This window comes from Prionailurus bengalensis, chromosome D1 (genome assembly GCF_016509475.1).
Source record: "Prionailurus bengalensis isolate Pbe53 chromosome D1, Fcat_Pben_1.1_paternal_pri, whole genome shotgun sequence".
In the NCBI taxonomy this organism is placed as follows: Eukaryota; Metazoa; Chordata; class Mammalia; order Carnivora; family Felidae; genus Prionailurus; species Prionailurus bengalensis.
Genome location: NC_057346.1, coordinates 46,862,329 through 46,887,140, shown reverse-complemented (window position 1 = coordinate 46,887,140; position 24,812 = coordinate 46,862,329). Strand labels below are relative to the sequence as shown.

Below are 24,812 nucleotides of genomic sequence, written 5' to 3'. Positions count from 1 at the left end.
CTCTGAGCAGAAGAATGAAAGGTTAAGTCCAAACTGATATTTGGAATGGACTCAGCATCAGGGGATTTTAGATATAGATATAGATAAAGATATAGATATAGATATATAGATATAGATATAGATATAATTATATATATATATATATCATACATTTATTTATTTATTTATTTATTTATTTCCAATTTTTGGTCACCACTGTTTGAGAAGGAAGGAGACATACTGACTTAGTACTCAGAGGCTATGAGCTCCTGGAACAGCCATGGCAAATACAATAGTACTATATACACATGAGCACGTGGCAGAGACGAATGAACCAACGCCCACCCACTCCACCAGACCTGGTGGGAGAGCACACCCACTGAGTGTTACTGCTTTCCAGTTGCCAGACCCAAATGACTGTGCTAGATCACAATAGGCACCAGAGCCAGGCATGCTGGCACTGGGCTGCTGACCATTGCCCCCTCCCCACTTGGGCCTCATGGAGAGAGCCCACTGTTCAAAGACTCGTCTTCTTTTTGAACAAGTCTCACTGTCACCCCAAATTCATCATTTAATCCTCACCACATCCATGTGAGGTAGGTGTTACCATTCTCATTTTACAAGTAAGGAAACCAGGGACTGGAGGTGAAGCGATGTGCCCAATGTCATGGTTAGTAAATAGCAGAGTTGAGATTCACACCCTCTTCTGTCTCCTCTCAAAGTCTGCTCTTTGAACTTGTATTCTCTATGAGTCTCAGCCCTAATCAGACTGCCAGATCAATGGTTTCCTTTTGAGCCCCCCCCCCACATCCCTCCCCCCCAGTTACAGAGTCTGGAATTAGCACTAAGATAGCCCGGGTTTGGTGTGCACCCATGTGTCCACCAAATTAGGCTTGTCCTTAACCCTTTATTAGGGACATGCTTGCCTTTCTGTAAGACTGGAACTTACCTAAACTCTTTGCTTTGCACTTTAGTTACTCTGCCACACAGAGAGCCCACCCTGAATCCCTGACTTCTTCACCTTCTCCTGCCAGTCTCTTCTTCCCAATTGTGGTCCTGATCCAAACTAGATAAATTCTGCACCCCCAACCTCGTTGGCCTGCCTGGTTCTGAGCAATACCCCTATGTGAAAATTGCTGCTGCTATGCCCCAATCCCTGAGATCCAACTTGTCAGTTGGTCAGTGGGTGTCTAAGGCTCCAACCTAGAAACTAGAGCTAGGCTCAGATTGAGGTAGAGCTGGCCCATAGCTTGGGATGTAGAGGTAAGAAGGAATCTAGGGAGAGAAAGTAGGAAGGATGGCAAGGAGCAGAACCAACACCCAGGCCCCAAAGCATCAATCCAAAGGAACCAGGCAGAGAGGGGCAACCAGCCAAAAGGGAAGAAGGCTATAACCAGAGCCAACATTAAGGAGCAAGTGGGTGGAGAAGGGAGGACAGAGGTGAAAGAGGCGCTAACTTCCCAAGCACTTGAATGTAGGGCAGGTCTTCTTACAGGATCTATAAGTACAGCGAGATTGGGCAGGGTCACTAAGCTGGTCCAGACCTGCAACTGACTTCCTTCTGGCTCTAAGCCCTCGAGAACTATCAGGGATTGCTGGCTGGGTGCTCTGCTCGCCATCCAGTCTAACCCCAGCATCCTCCCTCGCTCCACCCACATTCATTCCTTTACTTATTCAATTAACAAACATTTAAGCTCCATGCAGGTGGAAATGTTGTCTATCTTCTTCATCACTTTTTAAAGTTTATTTAGTTTGAGAGAGAGAGAAAGAGAGAGAGTGTGCATGTGCTTGTGCACACACACATGCCTGAGCACAAGTAGGGGAGGGGCAGAGAAAGAGAGAAAGAATCCCTAGCAGGCTCAAAGCCCAGTGAGGAGCCTATTCAGAGCTCAGTCTCACGACTGTGAGATCACGACTTGAGCCAAAATCAAGAGGCAGATACCTAACTGACTGAGCCACCCAGGCACCCCTCCTCTTCAACATTTGAAGGCCTAAAATCCAGAACAATTTTTGGCACATAGTAAGCACTAGATATATGTTAGTCGAATGACTGAATAACTGCTAAATGATCAGAAAATATTTAGTGTCCTAGAGTATACTCCAAATTGTGGCAGTAACCTTAAGTAGAATTCCAAGCACATGTTGTCTGCTGGTATTCACCAATAAGAAAATAGGCTATAAGCTGTCAGCATGTATATTTTTTAATCAGACATATCCTAATCTAAGATCATTTAAAATTTTCTGACAAGAAATGGCATGCAGATTTTAGAGAAGGTAAAAATACACTTAAGTCAGGTTTTAGAACATTAAAATTTTATTTTTTCTTTTTATTAAATTTCCAAACTAATCGTTGGTCAATATTATCAATGCTACTAAGCATTTGCCAGTGGTTTCAAAAGAATTTGCAACAAAGAATGCCTGAACATTGCCAATAATTACACAGTCAACATCATAGGTAAAAAATGATGGCATTTGATCACAAAATTTCTTTTGGAGTCCCCAAAGGAAAATATTGATGCAAAGGTTTGAGATTTTACTTTGGATTACTTCTTAGGGCACTAGATCAAATAACACTCAAAAGTTTTCAAGATGCATGTAAACTCTTCATGCTGACTACAGGATGCTGTGGTTAGTTAGGCTGAAGCTCTCTGTCTGCCATCTGAATACTCAGAGTAAACAAAAAAGGACTCTGGGACTTGCACAGAAACCATGGTAAACCCTGAGGGGGATTTGAACTTTGAATTAAAGGAAACCGCAAGCCACCACACTGTTGACCGTGAACATGTTTACATTTTGTATGACTGGGGGCAAGGGCAGATGGAGTTTGGATGACTTACAGAGATGGTGCCTGAGGTGTGGTTAGAGTTGTCTCACAGTGTTGGGAAGAGGACCCAGCTACACGCAGTCAGAGGGTCAGAAGGTCCATGACAAACTTGAGCTTGGGTCGGGCAGGAATTGCCATCTGCTGGGTATGCGGGTGGAGGGAAGGAATACTTGAACAAGTAACAGATGTCACTTAAAATGATATAGTGCCTACAGAAGATTGCCTAAAGTCTGGTTTATGATCATCAAAAGTGTCAGTCTGAGCATGGAATGGTTTACAAAATTCTGGTAGAGATTTTTCACCTAAAGTCATAGTGTCTTGGGGTAGAATGGATTACATTGAGTAACAGTGAAAATGTTGCTTTGGTCAGTGAAAACTGTCAATGACACATTTCAATTCCTAATTCTTGCTAAATTCTGCCACTCTAAGTAAGATGAAACAGTTGAAGCAATAGCAAATACTTCCCTTCCCCCTGCCCTGGGTAATTACATGGGAGTAAATGAGCCAATAAGAAGTAAGCTCCTTGCTTAAAGTTGGCCCTAAGAAGGGCAGGTGGGGAGGGAGTGGGGGACCCTAGGAGAAATCAAAGCTATGACCACAGGCCAGGACTTCTGTGATCTATGTAACATCCATCCTATGCAGACAACTCCCCAGACTCTACCCCACTCTTTATGCTGTCCCCAGAGCCTCAGCAGAGCCTGGCAGAGCAGAGACTGTGTTTGGGATGAGTCAAATCATGAGCTCTACTAGCTGCCACATCCATCCCTAGGGAAAGGATGCCTGGCCCATTAGGAATATCGCCCTGGGCTTAAGAGGTGGAGAATGAAGTTTGCATAAATTAGTGCCACTTCCTTCTTTCTCCACTGTGCCTATTATGTAGCTTATTTACTTTAGGAAGTGCCTGATGCCTGGTGTGAAACTTCAAAGAATCATGAGGGGTGAGTTATAGAGGAAAGGAAACATTCTAGTTCCTAGAAGCTATTTTGCAACATGGAATGATGTTTTGTTTCCAGGCAACTGGACTATCTGTAGCAGAATCCCAACTAGGAGATGGACAGGTAAGGAGGGACTGGAAAGAGCTGGATACAGGATCACTAGCCAAGCTGGAGGGGGAAGGAGGGAGGGGCGGGAAGGGGCTGGAGCAGGGCTCAGCTTAAGTAAGCCAGAATGCCAGAAACTAAAGTGTTAGGCAAGGAAACTGAAGCAGAGGCCCAACTGTATGGATTCTGGCAACATAAGAGCATTAAGGAAGAGATGCTTGAGATATCCCAGAAAGTATGAAGGCTCAGAGCCATAGATGTGAGCTGGAATCCGGGCTGTCATTTCCCATCAGCACAACTTTGACAAGCTTCTTAACTTCTTTAAGGCTCAGTTTCCTCATGTAGAATACAGAAATAATACTAATCCAATAGGGATGTTGTGAGAATTAAGCTTTATAAAGTATATAGGTCCCAAATATATAGGCTTAAAAAAATTTTTTTAATGTTTTATTTATTTTTGAAGAAGAGAGAGACAGAGCATGAGCGGGGGAAGAGCAGAGAGAGAGCGAGACACAAAATCCAAAGAAGGCTCCAGGCTCTGAGCTGTCAGCACAGGGCCCAACACGGGGCTCAAACCCACAAACTGTGAGGACCTGAGCCAAAGTCAGACGCTCAACTGACTGAGTCACCCAAGTGCCCCTCAAACATATAGGCTTCTAAACTATTAGTTTGTCAGTTCCTTGAAAGCAAAGAAGGGATCTTATCAGTGCAGCAATGACCATGAAGACAGAGAAAGCGTTTAATACATGTTTGCTAATAAATGGGGAAAAAACTGCATTACAGACCCTATCTCCAGGTGAAGTTGAAGTTGGTAGTCTACACAGTCTCATGTTACTACTCAAAGTGAAGTTCATGAACCATTAACATGATTTGGGAACTTCTTAAGAGATGCAGGATCCCACCCCACCCCAGACCCAAATATCAGAATATAACCTGATCCCCAGGTGATCTGTCTGCATGTTAAACTTCGAGAAGCACTGCTCAGTCACGATTGACTGAATGAGGAGGCCTGAGTCTCCTGGTGGACGGCTTCTGGTGGCTCTATCTGGGATGGGACAGGAATGGCAGGAGCTCTCAGGGAATATCCAAACTGATTCCTTAAATTGTGACCATGGTCTCTCAGGGTATGAGCAGATGGCCAGGCTGCTCTGCATCAGAGGAGCTGGGACCCCAATCTGGCCAGGCAGGGATAGCATACTGATTCCATAGATGTGTGAGCAAAAGATGAGTTTCAGAGCCTCAGCCTGGACTCAAAGGCAATATCTACAGGTCAAGGAGGCAAGAAGCCAAGTCCAGGGGACTCAGGTGAGGGTGAATGACAAGCTAAAATGAGTTATGCTGCTCTGGAGCACCAAAGTCTAGAGAATAAGAGTTTGGAAGAAAAAGAAAGCAGACGATTCAACCAGTACTTACGGTGCCACTTATGAGTAAGACAGGGAGTGAGTCTCATTTTAGGAGAGGTTGGTCCTCATTCTCAGGCTCACATTCTTTCCCGTGTAGGTAGATGTGTCTTTATAGCTGTGTGGGTGTAGTCTGAGGGGGACTCAGCATTACAACGCACTTGCTCCTTGTGAAGCCAGATAAAAGGCTTGCTGGAAGGTTCCTCTGTCCTGCTGACATAAAGAGACATCAGTCAAGCTGGGAAAGTGGAAATTTCAGGGACTGTTTTTGAAAGTTCTGTAAAAAAAAATGAACAGGAAGTCCCAGAACTTTTGCCCACACCATAATCCTATATTTTCAGTAAAGAATGGGCCACTCCTCTAGAGGCAATATGTCCACACTCCTAGGAACCCAGATAGCATTCTCTCAGGGGGCACAGCACAGGTGCCAGAGCTGGAGGGGACTTGGTAGTTTTCAATCATTTTTAAATCATGGAACTCTATTTCCTAACACTGTTGGACACTCAACACTTGAACTGGATATTAGTGAATCTACTCTTACTGAAGAGAAACTGAGGACCAGAGCCATTCCCTTCCACCCCCTACACTCCAAGGCCCTCTGAGGCTCCTAGGTAGAACCCCCTTGTTTCCCAAAGGCAGTTTGAGAAGCATTTCTCTATACCAGTCCTACTGATGAATGAGGAAGATGAGGCCCATGCAGACAAGATCTTCCTTGACCTGGCACAGGCTCATCTCACTACCCAAGTGACTCCCTACAGTTTGGCCATTGTGGACTTTCTTCAGTCCTCAGAACATGCCATGCTCTCCTCTTCTGGGCCTTTCTACATGCTACTCTCTCTGCTTGAAACACTCTGCTCCTCTCCATGCCTCCGTGTCCTCCCACCCCACTCCTGCCTGCTGGACTCCTCAGTAACCTCTGGATCTCAACAAAGGCCTATTTGCTCTGTTCAAAGGCCTATTTGCAACTGAGGCACAGTTGCCAGCTCAAAGGTGTGAGATTGCTGACTGCCCCTCCACCCAAATATGGGGTGATTGTGAAAAAATCCTTGTCCAGTCCACGTTGATTCCTTCTAAGGGAGTTCTGACTGGTGTACAACAATGTGAGGTGAAGATCCAAGTAATGGGGAAAATGTGAAGGAAATGCAAAGTGAGACACACTTAGAAGATGTTGGTAAGTCCATGTGACAGCGGCCTTCAAAGTGGTCATACAGAGTTATTGGCAGATATCTGTTTCTTATAATGACAGTTTTCAGAGATCATCCTGACCTGCTACCCTGAGAGTTTAGAACACAAGAGGTCTTAAATATGACTACCTTCTAACCCCAGTAACTATATTTGACATTACTAGTAGATAATCTTGCAAAAATTCCACAAGAAATTATTGAAGACTTCACCAATGACAGAATATAGACACAAAACATGCTACCTGGTATATCTCAGGCATTTCTGTGGTGGATGCATGAATCTCTCCTGAAACACCCATCTGACAATAAATAAATAAATAAATAAATAAATAAACAAACAAACAAATAAATCTGAAGTAATGTTGCACTAAAATTGTTCTAAACATGCAAGGAGCTACAAATACTAAGTCAACATATTCCAAAATTGGCTCACCCCATTAGTATGTGGGCAGTAAATTGTTAAAAAAAAACTAATTATCTTTTTAGATAGTATTACCCCAAACATTATTTTTACAAGCTTCGTAGAGTAAGTCAACAGGTTAAGTCAAGTCTCTGCTTAAGCTTCATTTTATTTAAAGTGACACTTCCTGGTAAACAGGTTTTAATTAAAAAGGAAAATTACATTTGCATCCCTGGAAGATAAAGGAGAAACTACAGACTATTTCACTATCTACACTCTCTGTTTCTACTTATCTTTGGCACCAGTTACAAAGGAAAACTACCTGGAAGGATAATTTCTCCCACAAAAATCCCTTCCAATTAGACAGGACTTAGCAACTTATAAAGTATATTCATATACGTGATTTCATTTGATCCTGTCAACGGCCCTGAATGGCACATATAACAAGAATTAGAGTTAACTTCATATCATAAATGAGGATGCCATGGGTGCTACGTGACTTGCTCATGGTCACCCTGATGGTAGGCAATCAGCCAGGTTTTGAATACAAGGTCTGTGATCACAGCTCTATCTCAGAGCTATCATCATCAGGTAAACTGTGGTTAAGTCGGCCTGATGTCTTAGATCATATTATAGAGGGCCCGGGAAGGGTCTTCAAGTTGCTGTGGTTCTCAAACTATACCTCTTAGAACCCCAAAGGTCCCTAGTGATGCTTAGGAAACCACCATAGGGAACATGAGAAGACCGGATACTGAGCTAATATCCCAATCAAGGATCTCTGTTTTCATGTCTCATATACTGATGTTTCAAGTAAAATTTCTTTGGAAGAAAGTATTCCACTGCAAAAAAAAAAAAAAAATTGAAACTCCAGTATAATAGTCCAAACTTGTCATTTTACATATTGGAAAAGACCCATAAAGATCACATAATTTGTCCATTTTCACACCCAACTTAGATTGGAAACCACACCCAGTCGATGACCCCATAATTGGGATAAGAGTTAAGTCTCTCAGTACAGTGTTTTGTCTCCATCTGAAGTTCCCCAACCTGAGTGTGTATCAGGATCGCCTACAGGGCTTGTCACAGATTTCTGGGTCCCGTGTCCAGAGGTTCTGATTTAATAGGGTTGGGGTGGAGCCTGGGGAATTTGCATTCTCAACAGATTCCAGATGACACTAATGCTGCTGGACCACCAGTCTACAGAGTACAAAACAACTGAAAAGTCTATTGAATTGACCAGCAAATTGTGCATTTCCTCAATTTTATTTCACTCTGGAAAAGCAGTAAAGGAAAATTTCTCCTTCAGAATTTATAAACCCATGGCTTTAACCATGTCGGTATACATCCTCAACACCTAGTGTTGATATGCTATCACATCAAGATCCCAAACCCTCCATGTAGCAGATAACATTGAAGTCCCAGCTCATACTCCCTCATCCAACCTCTGAGTTCACTGACATCTACAGTGGGCAGTTTCCATGCACACAGCCAGCTTTCTATCTCTATATGGATGGCATATCGTTGGTGTCTCTGAGGACTTTCTTTAGCCAACAAGAGCTTGCTTACTCCGTGTGTGTGTGTGTGTGTGTGTGTGTGTGTGTGTGTAATTAATGTCCCCATTTTCCAGGGCACCCTTCAAACAATGAAGACATGAATCTGCAGATAAACACTCCAGGTTCCCTATCACTTGGTGGGATCATTTTTTTAAGTTTATTTATTTTGAGAGGCGGGGGAGGGGTGTAGGCAGAAAGAGGGAGAGAGAGAAACCCAAGCAAGCTCCCACCATCAGTGCAGAGCCTGACATGGGGCTCACTCTCATGAACCATGAGATCATGACCTGAGCTGAAATCAAGAATCTGACGCTTAACTGTCTGAGCCACCCAGGTGCCCCTCGATGGAATAATTTTGAAGCTTGTTCAAATGACTCCTCAGAGGGTCCCCAGTAAGATTGTGCCCCAGTTTCACACAGCAGTAACTCACTTATTCATCACCCTTTGTTGGCATTTCTCTCTTTCTATCCACCTTCCCCACTCCCTCACTTGTGCTTCCTGAGATCACTTCCTAAATAAACTACCTGCATTCCACGTTCTTGTTTCAGGGTCTGCTTTTGGGAAAAAACAAACCAAGACACTCTATCTCATAAGTTGTTCACCAAATTCACAGAAGCATCACCTCCCAGCTGACTCACACCTGTTCTTGCTCACCTTTCATATCTCTGCCTTGGGGTTTTATCCACAGGTCTTCCAATAACACCATTAACACCAACTTAGGGTGCACAAGATGGGTGTTAAATAAGTGAAACAACAATTGTTGCTGCCCTAACAGCAGCAGAAATAGAGACTGTTGAATGTGTGAATATGATTCACTGACTGTACACTTAAGTAGTCACTCTTCAAAAAGAGGCCCAAGTTCATCAGTCATATTTGTGAAGGATGCCAGCTTGAAAAAAAAATTGGCATTGGGGCACCTGAGTGGTTCAGTTGGTTAAGTGTCTGACTTTGACCTAGGTCATGATTTCGCTATTCCCAAGTTCGAGCCCCACGTCAGGCTCTGTACTGACAGCTCAGAGCCTGAAGCCTGCTTCAGATTCTGTGTCTCCCTCTGTCTCTCTGCCCCTCCCCGACTCACACTCTGTCTCTCAAAAATAAATAAACATTATGCATATTTTTCAGGGCATCACTATAAATATAAATATTTTTAAAACTATCAATTCTGAAATGGAGAGAAGTTTCCTTTTGTACTGTTAAAGCAAGATTAACTTTCAGCTAATATTTACATTTGAGGAGTGGAGTTTCAGCAGTGAAGGCATTGACGTTTGTCAAACTGTAGTGCAAATCTCAATGAAAAAAGAAAAAAAAGAACTATGTGAGAAGCAATTAAATTGTCCTCAAATTGAAGCCAAAGAATAGATACAGATCCTTTGGTTAAAAAAACAATTAAATGAATCAAACTTCATCCTAAATAATAGAGCTATTACATGTATTTCATTCCACTTGTTATTGATGGCTTAATTTTTTTCTTTTTTGAAAAAATAGTCTTATTGTGGGATAACTGACATATAATGAACTGTACATATTTAAAGTGTACAACTTAATAAATTTTGACATATATATGCACCCAGGAAACCACCATGTGCACTTGTTTTTTAAAGCAATATTCTCAAGTTTAAGTCTATATTATTTTAAAATCCAATTTCTGGAATAATGCATTAATTATCATATTGATGCAGTGATTCCTTGTGGGCTAAAAGCTCTTTAAATTACTCCCTATTTCAAATGGCTATATATGAGTATGCTCAAAAAACTGGTTGGCCCAATTCCCAAGAACTTAGACATAGCTGGCAAATAATAATAAAAGCTACCACTCATTAAGGATCTGTCATTGCCAGGGGCTATTTTGTAGCTCTTTAAATATATCATTTGTAACCCTCACAACAATTCCATGAGGTAAATGTTACTAATGCTATTTTACAAGTGAGCAACTGAGACTTAGAGACATTTAAGGGGTACGACATGACAGAGCTTGGAACTAGATTCCCTCCATTATATAATATTCCCAAAAATGTTAATTTGCTTTTTATAAAGTTTATTTATTTTGAGAGTGAGAGCACAAGCATGAGCAGGGGAGTAGCAGAGAGAGGGAGAGAGAGAATCCCAAGCAGACTCCACCCTGACAGCATGGAGCCTGATGCAGGACTCAATTCCATGACTGTGAGATAATGACCTAAGCTGAAATTTAGACTCAGATGTTTAACTGACTGAGCCACTCGGGTGTCCCTTATTTCTTATTTATTGAACAAATATGCCCTGGACCCTAAGTTAATGTTGAAGATATAGCAGTGAAAGTGATTGATACGAAATTTCTTCAGTGATGAAGAAATTTACTATTTCAATGAAATACAGTTGCACAAATAATTGATTACAATTGCTATTAATGCCTATGGGAGAAGTACAAGGTGCTGTAAGAGCATGAAAGGGGACCTGATCTAGTTTGGGGGCAGGCAGTCAGAGGAGGCATTCATAAGGAAGTAGTCCTTAAGCTAAGACCCAACAAATAAGTGGATCTATAATTTTTTAAGTAGGCGAGGTGACATAATCAGATTTGCAAGACTATTTAAGGGAAAGCCACTTACCTGATAGCAGGCAGTACAGGAGGAAAAATGTCTTCCTTGAGAATTGCAAACTGCAAGCTCAACCCTCGGGCGGGGTTGGAACCAGAATCTACATGCCTATGTAACACAAGAAAACCTCATCACACCTAAATATTGTTCAGAGTGGTTCTTGGTTAGTTAATGCTCTCAGGCATTTAGGTTAGTAAAAGCAAACTTCCAGGGACAAAAACCAACTTTCAGAAAGTTCACACATAGTAAGGTTTCCATGGACATGAACTCACAATCAAAACACCATGAAACAAGCTGCCATGAGCAAGTGTTAGCATAAACAATAAAGTATACCAGAATTAGAACTGCAAAGACTGCAGATATTATTAGAATTATCAGATTGAGAATATAAAATAAGTTTGTTTGATACATTTAAAGAAATAAGAATATCAAAAGTACAATTAAGAAGCAAGATATTTTAAAACTGATCAAATATATTTGAAAAAGAACAACACAGAACAACTTAAAATTTTATGTGTAGATAGATAGCATTAACCCTTTATCTCTTAAATATGTTGCATGTATTTTCCTCCAGGTTTGTTGTTTCTGTTTTAACTGAATTTGTGGTGATACTTGTCACTCATTCCAGAATTTTTTATTCTTTGGAGGTCAAATCTGTGTATCTTTTGCCTTTAAGGCTTTTGCAGTTTGTCTCTTGCTTAGAAGGGCTTTTTGTGCTTCAAGGTTATTTGAAGAATCTTTATTTTTTAATGTTTATTAATTCACTTTAATCTGTATTTTATATTAACACAAGAGTCAAATGTTGTTTTTAATAGACTGCATTTGGAAATTCCAGCACTGTTTATTAAATAGAACTTTCTTTCTAACTAATTTGAAATAACACTTTTAACATAAACTAATTTCTTGTTCTAGTCAATAAGAATTTAGTTCTCTTAAAACTTCTGACCTCACTTACTCCCTCCCCCATCGTCCAAATTTTGGGATAAATCATCAGTTGACTACTTATATAACAAAAAAGCATGCAAATATTATACACTGATGAAGAAGGTAATTACCACAATTATGTTTCCTTTCTTGGACAACTTTTTTTTTCCAGGAGTTAACAATCACCTGGTTATTTTGAGTTGCACAGTTTCCTATGAATCTATTCAAATGCTTGATTGGACCTGTCAAACACCTATTGTTATTAATTTCCAGACACTAAAATATATCAAATAATCTTTTTGTTCCACTTTTTTTTCCCCCCTGGCAATATCCCCCTCAAACTCTCAAGTTTTCCTACTCCATCTGGGCTAATTGCTTTCTAGGCCTACAGCACAGCTGTCAGCTAGAATTTCCTTTAGTGCTTTCCTACGCTGGATCCTTCAAATGTCAGTATGTGGAGGTGTTTTCTCTTTAGAGAAACAGCCTCCAGTTTCCTGCCTGGGGGGACATATGCCTGATGGCTCTTTGGAAGAAGGGTCTTTGTGGGAGTAGATCTGAGAAAGAAGGCTGAGGGTACCTCTGTTTATTACTTGAATTTTCCCAGAATCAGCATGTTTCAGTCTCCTGCCATTAACCCAACCCCACCACACCCCTATATGTCTTGTGTCCCTGAGTCTGTCTGGGTCTCTCTGGCTCATTGTCTCCAGAGAACATACTTCCTATCACCTGTGGAGGGCAGTTTCCCTGACTTCAAGGGATAGGGAAGACGCTTTGGCTTTAATATCTGCATAAAAACTTAAACCAATCCCTGCACCTCACTCACCTTTGGTGTACCTGGTACCACCTCAAGTTCTGCATCCTCTGTGGGCTCTCAATAGTAGCCTCCTCTGCTCTCAGTTACATTTTGCTCCTCCACTCATTTTCCACCTTTCAAAATTTGCTCACATCTCCTTTCTAATTTTATCAGTCTTTGTGGATTTACACTCCCTCCAACTCTACCCCGCCCCACCTCTTCCTATTTAGTCATGTTTCAGTAGGAAGAGACAAACTCAACTATGTTTAACTGGAAGTCTCTCAACCTCATAGCGCCATATATGTATGTATAGATAGCACTATGAGGTATATAAAACCCCATCCTCAATGAAACAATCACTGATCTGCTTTCCATCACAATAGATTCATTTGCATTTTCGAGAGTTTTATGTAAGTACAATCATACATATGTATTCTTATTTGTCTGGATTCATCTCTGGATAGATTTGACCTTTATTCAATTCTTAAAAACCAGCTTTATTGAGGCATAATTTACATACAAAGTCACTAACTTTATTTACTTTTAATTTATTTAATGCTTATTTTTGAGAGAGAGAGAGAGAGAGAGAGCAGGGGAGGGGCAGAGAGAGAGGGAACTCAGAATCTGAAGCAAGCTCCAGGCTCTGAGCTGTCAGCACAGAGCCCTACATGAGGCTTGAACCCACAAACTGCGAGATCATCACCTGAGCTGAAGTCAGACACTTAACTGACTGACCCACCCAGGTGTCCCCAAAGTCATCAATTTTAAATATAGAGCTTGAGAAGTTTTGATACATGAATATCATCATGTAATCACCACTACAGTCAAGATGCAGAACATGTGAAAAGGAATATTTTTTTTTTTTTAATTCTCTTGGGCAGACATTTATATATTTTTTTTCAACGGTTTTTATTTATTTTGGGGACAGAGAGAGACAGAGCATGAACGGGGGAGGGGCAGAGAGAGAGGGAGACACAGAATTGGAAACAGGCTCCAGGCTCCGAGCCATCAGCCCAGAGCCTGACGCGGGGCTCGAACTCAAGGACCGTGAGATCGTGACCTGGCTGAAGTCGGACGCCTAACCGACTGCGCCACCCAGGTGCCCCGAAAAGGAATATTTAAATATTTGCTTAAACTTAAGCAAAGTTTTAAGGGAAACAATTTCTTAGTTTCAGAGAAAGTCATGTGCTGTATGCACATAACATTCAGGCATCATTCCATGGACACACAAAAATCAGTGCCATTTCACCTCCCTTTTCAAGTTACACAGTTGTGAAAACTTGCATTCTTGATTATTTACAGGGAACCTTTGTGATGACTTATAACTTTTTTTTTTTAACAAATACCCCTTTGGTGTCTTAGGAAATAACTTCAAAGATTAACAGAAGAGGCCTTGTAAGGGAGTTCGATTAAAACCTAAACTGTATTTGCATACTGTATATACTTTGATTCATTCACTGCTGTGATTCCTCTGTCTCCAACCAGGCTACTGGCCCCATAAGAAAGTGTCACACAGCTCACAAGTTTCTGTTCAGCCATGTTGTCTCAGTGCTCTTTGTTCCTATCTTGTGTCCCAGCCTCCAGTCTCTCCCCATTCCACTCCCACGTAGGCATCACTGTTCATTAATCTTTCTGAAGTCTTGCTTTTATGGCAGGGCACCTTCCACACTTCCCAGTGCTCACAGGAGTAGGTCTGAGTTCCGTAATGCTGCCTTCAACTTCGTGTGCTCCACCTTATTTATGTTCAAACTGTGGGCAGCTGGGAGCCATTTCCAGAGAGTCATGTGGCTGAGCCCGGTTGTTGTTGTGCAGGGTGGGCTGTGTGTGTTTTATCCTTTCCAAACCCAGCACAACATGTGGAATGGCCTGGGTCTAGAAAAAAGGTGTTAGGATTTGTTGCAAAAGGATAAAAATTTACACCTTAAGCTTTATTTAAAAAGCATAGTAAAGCTTTTAATCAGCTACTGTAAAGAGAGTTCAGTAATTTATGTGAATATAGAGATTTAGGTGTCACAATAACTTAGAGGTTTTATGCTCCGTGTGTAATTTATTTGTCAGATACAGAGCATGACATGACTTACTTACTTTCTGGTTTGGTTTTTTTTAAGATTTTTTTTAAGTTTATTTTCTTTTGAGAGAGACAGAGAGCAGGGGAGGGGAAGAAAGAGAAGGAGAAAGAATCCCAAGCAGGCTCCACACTGCCAGTGCAGAGCCCGACACGGGGCTTGAACTCACGAACCATGAGATCATGACCTGAGCCAAAACCAAGAGCCGGACACTTAACTGACTGAGCCACCCAGGTGCCCCCTGGGTTACTTTCTGAAAAGGATCATCATTTATTTATTTATCCAAACATTCATTAAATATCTCTTGAGCAACTATTACTTGTCAGGCTCTGTGCTAGGCATTGGCAATACATTTGTGAAGCAGAGAGATACTGTCTATAGCCTTACAGAGCTAACACATTGGCTGAATGAGTCATTATAAGGATAAGCAGAGCTACGGATGGAAAGTAAACTGGGGGCTGTGGAGGCCACTACTGCCCTGCTCACATCCCCTCAGCACTCACCAGGCAAGCCAAAGGCTTCTTCCTGCAAGAGACTCTCAAGCTGAGTAAGGCTTCTCTGGCCCACAGCAGGCAGGAGCATGCTCGGCCCTAGTATGGTGCAGGCCGTCAGTTGCAAGGAATCAGTGCCCTCAGGAGCAGTCCTCAACCCATGGTGAATAAGACTTGAGAGTTAACTACACAGCTCCCTCACCCTCTGGGTGTTCTATACTATCTAAGCCTGGGCTGCCATAACAAAATGCCATAGACTGCGTGGCTTTAACAACGGAAATGTATTTTCTCACAGTTCTGGAGGCTGGATGGCTGAGATCAGGGTGCCAGCATGGGTGGTTTCTGGTGAAACCTCTCTTCCTGGCTTGTGGATGACCACTTTATCACTGTGTGTTCACGTGACCTCTTCTTTGTGTGCTCTCTCACCAAGAGAAAGAAAGACCTCAGGGGAGCTCCCTAGTGTTACTTCTTAGAAATATGCTAATGCTACTGCATCAAGGCCCCACCCTTATGATCTCATTATAGGCCCTCCTTAATTTTTAATTATCTCCTTATTGTCCCTATCTCCAAATATAGGCATATTGAGGATGAAGGCTTCCACATATGGATTTGGGGGAACACAATTCAGGCTATGGTGTATACTGTCTCCCAGAGTTTCCCAGTGAGACTGAGCCCCAGTCACCCACCTCCCATGAATCCATTCATTAAGGCACTCTGAATAGCCTTCTTTTTCTTCCTTCCTCATTCCTCTATCTTCCTACCACAGCTTCCTGAGATTACCCCCCACATAAACCACTTGCACTCAAATCCTAGTCTCGGGATTTGTTTTGGGGGGAACCCCACCAATGACTGGAGCATATATCAGAGAACTAGACTTATGCCTAGTGGGCCTGGATCTTAGAAAGTCTTACCGGCTGTGCCAGGTGGGAAGCCATTTAAAGTCTTAAGCCAAAGGAACGAATCTCTGGTAGCATGTGGAGAAAAGATTCAAAGAGGTAAGAAGCTGATTCAGGGCAACTAACAGGGAAGCTATTTCTTCAGTCAAGTCAGAAGAAGACTGTGATCAGTACTAGGGAGGAAGCAGTGAAGACAGAGCCTGACATGATGCCTAGTCCATAGTAACTGCTCAACAAATATTTTTGGATGAAAATTAATGAATAGGTTCAATGTACCAAATCACTAGATAGACTGTCAGAACTTGAACACTCGTTTCATTTGGGATTTGAGGAAAAGGAAAGAGTCAAGTCTTCAGGCTTGAACAGCTAGGTGAATGCTGACGCTATTTACTCAATATGGATCATAGCTTTGAGGATCAGCAAGTTGGAGGGGTAAGAGATAATGTGTTTGGGGCATGATGTGCCTGTGAGACATCTAATTGATGCTGAGTAGGCAGCTGGGTACACAGGTTTGGAGCTGGGTTAGAGATGCATATTTGGGTCCCACCAGATATAGCTGCAAATTGCGTGGAGCAAGCCCTCTCCAACCACATGGGAAATGTGACCCAGAAGAGCTCCACGTTTTCCTGTTTTCTGGAATTCTCTCTAAAATAACATTTCAGAAGGAGTATGAGGGAGAACTAATATCCATTGAGAACCTACTATAGGCCAAGAATTGCACTAGGTGTTTAATCTTCAGAACAGCCCTGAGAGGTATGAAATATTATCTCCATTTACAGACGAGGAAATTAAAGTACAGAAAGGAGGTCATTATCCAAGTTCACAGCTGGTCAGCAGCTTCAGAAAAACTCTAGACTGTCCTAGTCCAAATTTCATGTTTAAAATAAGAATCAACAAAACATGGTTCTGTATCCTATGACTCTTAGTCTCACCAGACTTCACAATGTGCAATTCCCAAAGTCAGGTGCATTCAGTAGTAGAGTCTTTCGATTCCAGGGACCAAAGGTTATTCTCTCTGCAGCCCTCTGTTCAGCTCCTCATCCCTCATTTGAACAACTCTCTTTCCAAGTGGTCCCCCTGCTGGTGACCCTACTGTGGTAAAGCCCCAACTGAAGTCTCTCAATTTCTGTCTCTGCAGATTTGCTTTCTCTGGACATATCATTTAAATGGAAGCATATAATGTGGTCTTTTGCAATGATGTTCTCAGCCAGTGTGCTGAATAAAAGGTAAAATATTTAGTATTTCCTCAACACCATATGTAACATAGAGAGTAACCCAAAACCTCATTATTTTTTTAAATTTTTTTAATGTTCATTCATTTTTGAAAGACAGAGAAAGACAGACCACAAGCAGGGGTGGGGCAGAGAGAGAGGGGGACACAGAATCTGAAGCAGGCTCCAGGCTCTGAGCTGTCAGCACAGAGCCCAACATGGGGCTCGAACTCATGAACTGCAAGATCATGATCTGAGCCAAAGTCAGATGCTCAACCAACTGAGCCACCCAGGTGCCCCTTTTTATTTAAAAATATAGCACACCATCTTGGATTTGCTAATACTGATACACAGTAGTGCAAACATTTTTTTTATAGATCTGCATTAAACTTATACATTTATTTGGAAAGATTAATACTGATATTATCCAATGTTATATATTTTCTATTCCTGGTATGATCCAGTCTGTTAAGTCAAAAGTTTTGAGAACTTTAAGAAAACTATTATTTAGGTTTTTAACACATACTATCTGTATCAAACTCTTTTTCTGGTGATATTTTTATATGGCACATTTTCCCACAGTCTATTCTCTCTCTCTTTTTTTTTTAATGTTTGTTTATGTATTTTGAGAGAGTGTGAGAGAGGCACAGAGATAGGGGCAGAGAGAGAAAGAGAGAAAGAGAGTGAGAGCAAGAGCGAGAGAGAGAGAGGATCCCAAGCAGGCTCCATGATGTCAGTGCAGAGCCTGATGTGATCATGATATGAGCCAAAATAAAAAGTGAGACACTTAACTGACTGAGCCACCCAGGTGCCCCCACAGTCTATTCTAAATCATTGTTTCTAACAGACAGAGAAGCTATTGAATTGCATGTTCAAATTTTGGAAAACAGTATGGAGGTTCTTCAAAAGATTAAAAATAGAACTACCACATGATCTAGCAATCCCATTTTGGAATATTTACCCAAAAGAATTGAAATCAGGATGTCAAAGAGGTTATCTACATTCCCATGTTCACTGCAGCATCATCCATAATAACCAAAATATTGAAACAACCTAAATGTCCCTTAATGGATGAATAGAGAAAGAAAACATGGTATACGGGTGCCTGGGTGGCTCAGTCAGTTAAGCGCCCGACTTCGGCTCAGGTCATGATCTCGCGGTCCGTGAGTTCGAGCCCCGCGTCGGGCTCTGTGCTGACAGCTCAGAGCCTGGAGCCTGTTTCACATTCTGTGTCTCCCTCTCTCTGACCCTCCCCCATTCATGCTCTGTCTCTCTCTGTCTCAAAAATAAATAAACATTAAAAAAATTTTTTTTTAATGATAATAAATAAATATTAAAAAAATTAAATTAAATTAAAAAAAAGAAAACATGGTATATTCATACAATGGAATATTATTTAGCTTTAGAAAAAGAAAAAAATCCTGCCACTTGCAACAATAGCCTGCAGGACATTATGCTAAGTGAAATAAGTCAGACACAGAAGGATAAATACTGCATGAATACACTTACATGAGGGATCTAAAATAGTCAAACTCATAGAAGCAGAGAGTAGATTGGTGGTTGCCAAGGGCTTTGGAGAGGGAAAATGGGTAATTGCGGTTCAAAAGGTATAAAGTTTCAGTTATGTCAGATGCATAAATTGGAGAGATCTGCAACTAAATACAGCACCTATGGTTAACAACAATATACACTTAAAATTTTGTGAGAGAGTAGATCTTATGTTGTGTTTCTTACCACAGTAAAAAAAAAAATCAACTAAAAACAATTATACAAACACAGTTCTTAAAAGATGGAAGTCAGAATCCATACTGCCTCATTCTCCAGATGTGAGGTAGTGTCGCTCCCTATGTTCTAATTCTTTTAATATGTTTGTTGGAGGCAAAGTTTCATAGACTACTTCCTGGTGTGGGGGTGAGCATCTCACCTGAGTCATAGAAGGTTCCAGAGATTGGGCAAGATTGAGCCAGAGAGATGAGGTCATTCTTTTTGCCAATCATTGCAATGTTGCAAAAGGCAGAGGCGGTGTCTTGGACAAGAAACTAGACCTAAGTGAGAGGCCCTTAGGCAGAAGAAAGAAGTATGATCAGTGGAGTTCATCCTGGACCATGTCCCCTTCTTGACCTCTCCCAACCCCTCCACACTGTAGCCAGAGTGAACTTTTGTCACCATGAAAGATGGTTCAGAGGACCTGTGACTACTGGCTAGCTCCTCTCCTTTCTCTGGGAACCTTTTCTCTAAGCATTTGTAAATTTCTCTCAGCTCCAAAAAACACCTCATTTTCATCTTTACCTCTAGGCCTTTGCCCATGGCCATCCCTCTGTTCCAGCCCCCTTCACATCCAACCCTCCAAACTGACTAATGCCTGCTCATTGCCAAGTCTCTGTTTAGACCTCATTGGGAATATTTTCCTGACCCTCAAGACCGGGTTAGGTTTTCCCTTTGCAGGGGCTTTTACCCCTATTCCACAGATCAGCCGAATGTGTTGTGATTGCCTATTAACTTGTCTACTCCTCACTCCCCCTAGACTGAAAGCTTCTTCAGGCAGGGACAGAATCTGCCCAACATCTGACCTCATGAGATACCCTAACTTAGAACTTCCCAATCAACTTGCTCCCAAACTCCTGATCCATAGGCACTGTGAGATAATAAGTGATTGCTGTTGTCCTGAACCATTAAATTTTGGAGTAATTTGTTATATGGTAATGGATAACTAATACACTATCAAAACTTAGAAGCTTTAAACAATCGTATCCCAGATTCTGCAGGATAGCAACTGGCGACCTCTTGCTCCTTGTGGCATCAACTGTGGCACAACTCAGCATTACTCAGCTGGTGGATGGGCCGATTGGGAGGATCCAAGACAGCTTCACTCACATCTTGGGCACTTTTTGGGCTAGAAAGTAGTCTCCGTTGGAATAGATTACCACAGAGCCTACGCTTGGCCTCTCCAGAATGGCTGTCTCCAAGTAGATGAACTTTACATGGCAGTTGGCTTCCCTCAGAACAAGTATCCCGAAAGAACCCAGAAGAAGCTGTACTTTTTATGACCTAGCCCTGGAAATAACATACAGTCATTTCTACTATATTCTCTTGGTTGAAGCAGTCATAAGACCACTTAGATTCAAGAAGTGACTCCACCTCTTGATGGGAGGAATATCAAAGAATTTACAGCTATTCTTTTAAAAATAAATTAATTATTAAGGTATAATTTATATGCAATAAAATGCACCAATTTAAATATGCAATTTGGCAAGTTTTAACACATGACTATGTATTACCCTGTAACTACCATCACCATCAAGCTACAGAACATTTCCTTCATCCCAAAGTTCCCTTCTGCCTCCTTGCAGTCAATCCCTTCACCCTTCCCTCCTAGTGCCAGGCAACCACTAATCTGCTTTCAGCCTCTTCTAGAATTTTGTGTGACACCATATATGGTTTTTTACAGTTGGCTTTTTCACTTAGCTAAATTCTTTTGAGATCCATCATGTTGTTTGTTGCATGAATCAATAGTTCATTTATTTTTTATTGCTAAGTAGTTTCTGTTGTATGTCTATAAATGTTTTGTTTTAGCAGTTACCTGTGGATGGACATCTGGGTTGTTTCCAGATTTAGATTATTATGACAAAGCTGTTATGAACATTCATTTTCATTTCTCTTGAATAAATATCTAGGAGTGGGGTTGCTGGGTCATACTGGAGATAGATGTTTTAACTTTATAAAAGACCACTCAATTGCTTTCCAAAATGGTTGTGCCATCTTATTTTCCCAGCAAGAATATATGAAAGTTCTAGTTGCTCCCCACCCTTGCTAACACATGGGATTGTCAGTCTTTTTAAGTTTAGCGATTCTAATGGGTGTGTAGCAGTATCTCATTGGGGTTTTAATTTGCATTTCCCTGATGACTAATGATGTTGAACATATTTTCATGTACTAATTGATCACTGATATATCTTCTTTTGTGGAGTGTCTATTCAAATCCTTTGGCATTTGTAACTGGTTATTTTCTCACTATTGAGCTTTAGAAGTTGTTTATAAATTACGGATACCAGCCTTTTGTCAGGTCTATGTATTAAACTACTCTCCTCCTCAGGGCACCTGGGTGGCTCAGTCAGCTGGGCGTCCGACTTCGGCTCAGGTCATGATCTCATGGTTCTTGAGTTCAAGTTCTGCGTTGGGTTCTGTGCTAACAGCTCAGGGCCTGGAGCCTGCTTCAGATTCTGTGTCTCCCTCTCTCTCTGCCCCTCCCCCCCTCGCACTCTGTCTCTCTCTCTCTCTCTCTCTCTCTCTCTCTCAAAAGTAAACATTAAAACATTTTTGTAAAGAAATATTTTCCTCCAGACTGTGGCTTGCCTTTTCATCTTCTTCAAACTGACTAAAGAGCAGAAGTTTTTAATTTTGATGAAGTCCAAATTATTATTTTCTTTTTTTTTAATTCATGCTCTTGGTGTCCTATAAAAGAAATCTTTGCCTACTCAAGATCACAAAGATTTTTCTCCTATGTTTTACTCAAGAAGTTTTATAGTTTTAGCTTTTATGTTCAGATCTATGATTCACTTTGCGTTAATTTTTTCAAGGTGCATAGTCAGGTCAAGACTCATTTTTTTCCCAAACATATGCAATAGTTACAGTAGCCTTTGTTGAAAATACTATCCTTGCCTCGTTTATTTAGCTTGCCACTTCTGTCTGAAGCAACTACCTATATGTGTGTGTATGTATATAGATAAAATAAAATATATAGTCAAATATATGTAAATATATGTATATATATTTTTGTGTATCTATTTCTGGATATTTTTGTCACATTCTATTGATCTGTACATTTACCTATGTAGTCATATTTTAAAACTGCCAAAAGCATAGCAACTCACTGTAGCTGAACTGGTCTCATGACATCAGACACCAAAGCCCTTAGGCATGGTCCATATTACCTGGCTCAGGCTCCTGGGAGATGGCATGCTGGCTCCTGCTTACTATTCTGGGCTCCTCTCCCTCAGAGAGAACGAAGAGATCATAAAAAATTAGTAAGGAGGAGGAGGTATGTGGGGAAAAAAAGAGATGTGACCTCTTTTTGCCAGAGTTCTGGTCATTCAACTTAAACTCGGTGTGAAGAAATGAAGAGATGAGGAGAGATTGCAGAGCTATGTCTCTGGCCTAAAAGAAAAAGTTAGGACCCATATAAATTAGATGGGAAACAATCCCATTTTACAATATTGAAACATGCCAATGGATGTTGCATCACAACACAATCCCCTCTATGGGTTTGTTACAGTGTCTGCATAAAGGTAATGTAAGCCTTTCCTCTCAAGAGAATATTTTACTTCATGACTTTTTTTTAAGTTTATTTATTTATTATTGAGACAGAGACAGCGTGAGTGGGGGAGGGGCAGAGAGAGACTGAGAGAAAGAGAGAACCCCAAACAGGCTGCACACTCTCAGCACCGAACCTAACGTGAGGCTCGAACTCACGAAACCGTGACATCATGACCTGAACAGAAACCAAGAGTCAGAGGCTTAACCGACTGAGCCACCCAGGCACCCCGACTTTTTTTTTTTTTTTGGCAAAACACCTATTTATCTCATATTTGTCAGGAACAAAGTTTTTGAATAAGAAGTTATCAGGGTTTTTCTGTTTCTGAAAAGTAACCTTATTTTCAGTAAACTTTCTGATTTACTAAAAGTTTTAACTGGTTTACAAAGTCAATATGTTAATCACTAGCTCAGGCGTCTAAAAATTATTGTGGGATTTAATATGAATGCATTTAGTTGATTGCTGTAGAGTCTGTTTGCAGAGGTAGCGATCCTCAGTAAAAGTGGGTGAAATTTTTGAAAAAGTATAAAATGTTTAGCAACTGTGCACACCAAACAGGTTCTCTGGCATTTTGCCAAATCAGACAACATATCTGGCTCTTTCTATCACAGAAACTCTCCTACCTGTATTTCTACATCACTCAACATGGCAGAGCTAACAGAAAACCAAAGTCAAATGAGGAAACTTGGCAAATGATTATCTGGTTTCACTGTTTGACCACTAACTGGCAAATACCATAACAAAAACTGCCCAGGAGATAAATGAGCGGATAAGAGTACATTTCTGACCCTGGATCCAGGCTCTCATGGAAGAGGCAGGTCTAAGATTTATAGCAAATGATTTGGGAATGAGTTCAACGTACTGAATAATCACAAAATTGTTTTTCCATTTAACAAAAATAATCCCCACGCTTCAAAAATTTTGGTGGTAGCTTTTTCTCCTGCAACAGCACTCTATTTAATATTTTTACCCGATAATCCCACCTGTTGGTATTCTAGTTAAGATCAAGTACTTAAAAACCTTTGTCAGATTTGTAGATCCCAGCAACCTGCTGGCATTTAACAAATACACAACACTGATGGAAATAAAGGAAGGTCCAAATGAGGTAAAACACATAAATTGTCTCAAACTGGTTATTTTTTGGATGACTTTTTACTGATGAGAAAAACTCTCTCAGCCAAAAGCTAGTATGCGTATTAACTGCTTCAATTCCCTTCTTTTAAGAAGTTCTGAATTTGTTATTAATATAACACAGCACTAGTTAGAAAACATATGATAAACTAGTTTTTAAAAATCGAATTCAAGAATGCCAAACAGGCTGACTAATTAAGAGTGGAGGTTCCAGGGAGCGCCTCACTTCCGTCTCCCCAGGACAGAGGGATAAATAACTGAGTCAGAGGTTAGTGGCCTAAGTAGGTGGTGCCAGGGCGTAAGAAATTGTTGTCTTGAGGCAGAGGATGAGGAAAAATGCAGAAGAGGAAAGGGGAACCTTAAAGGATGTAGGTGTGTGGTGATATTCTTTTCTCAAATGAGGACAGAGCTGCAAAAATATCAGGAGGGGCAAAGACGAACCTGCGTTGGTTTCTCGAGGTTTAGGAGCAAAAAAAGTAAAGCGACAAGCAAAAGAGGCAGGATCTTTCAGATCTTTCAGGATCTTTCAGAGCTGGACATTATCATATAAGCACTTAATCCAGGGGGTTGCAATTCTGTCTGGAGCCAAACCCGAAGGAACTTTTACCCAAAACAAGAGCAGAGAGAAGACAAGCCTTGGTCGCTGAAGGGCAGAGTGCGGCAGAAGCCCTCCACGCGCATACACTCCTTTCCCCAACCCGTGAGCTGCTAGGAAACCCAGAGCGGTCTGTGACTCAGTTTACAGCGGAAGAAACAGACACACAGACCCAAGTGACCCGCTCACGGTCACAGAGCAGAGCCGGCTGTCACGTCTCCACACAACTCACCACTTACCGGTTTGCCACTCCAGGGAGGCAAGGAGGGAGTTGTGTGTTTCATGGAATCAACAGGGGGAGTCGTGGCGGTCAAAATCACGCGGGGAGAAGGCGGGAGGACGCGATCTCGGCTGCGAAGGCGTCCGTGCGTGCCCTTCGCCTGGACTCCTCCCCGTGCGGCCACCAGGTGGCGCGCCCGGCCCGCGGGTCGCGGCGGCGCGTGGCGG

At 41.5% G+C, this 24,812-nt stretch overlaps 1 protein-coding gene and 1 long non-coding RNA gene across 7 annotated transcripts in view; one reads left to right on the top strand and one right to left on the bottom strand.

The window, feature by feature from the left end:
- Positions 1 to 3,830: 3,830 nt before the first annotated feature.
- CCDC83 (coiled-coil domain containing 83) overlaps positions 3,831 to 24,812 on the top strand; it is a 67,909-nt gene continuing 46,927 nt past the window's right edge. For 3 of the 5 annotated variants that reach the window (XM_043580035.1, XM_043580031.1, XM_043580028.1), the window contains exons 1-2: positions 3,831 to 3,861; positions 17,256 to 17,343. The gene's annotated coding sequence lies outside the window, so the exon portion shown is untranslated. Of the gene's footprint in view, positions 3,862 to 17,234; positions 17,344 to 24,812 lie in introns of those variants that run through there. The other 2 variants (XM_043580034.1, XM_043580029.1) reach the window with 2 other exon arrangements.
- On the bottom strand, positions 4,419 to 24,783 carry LOC122483256. 2 transcript variants are annotated; one of them, XR_006297368.1, is made up of 7 exons: positions 24,605 to 24,783; positions 22,260 to 22,320; positions 19,253 to 19,387; positions 10,960 to 11,055; positions 9,604 to 9,663; positions 6,670 to 6,726; positions 4,419 to 5,453 (listed from the first exon to the last, which is right to left on the bottom strand). It is a non-coding gene; the product is annotated as an uncharacterized LOC122483256 (long non-coding RNA). The 2 variants fall into 2 exon arrangements; XR_006297367.1 differs by lacking the exon at positions 9,604 to 9,663.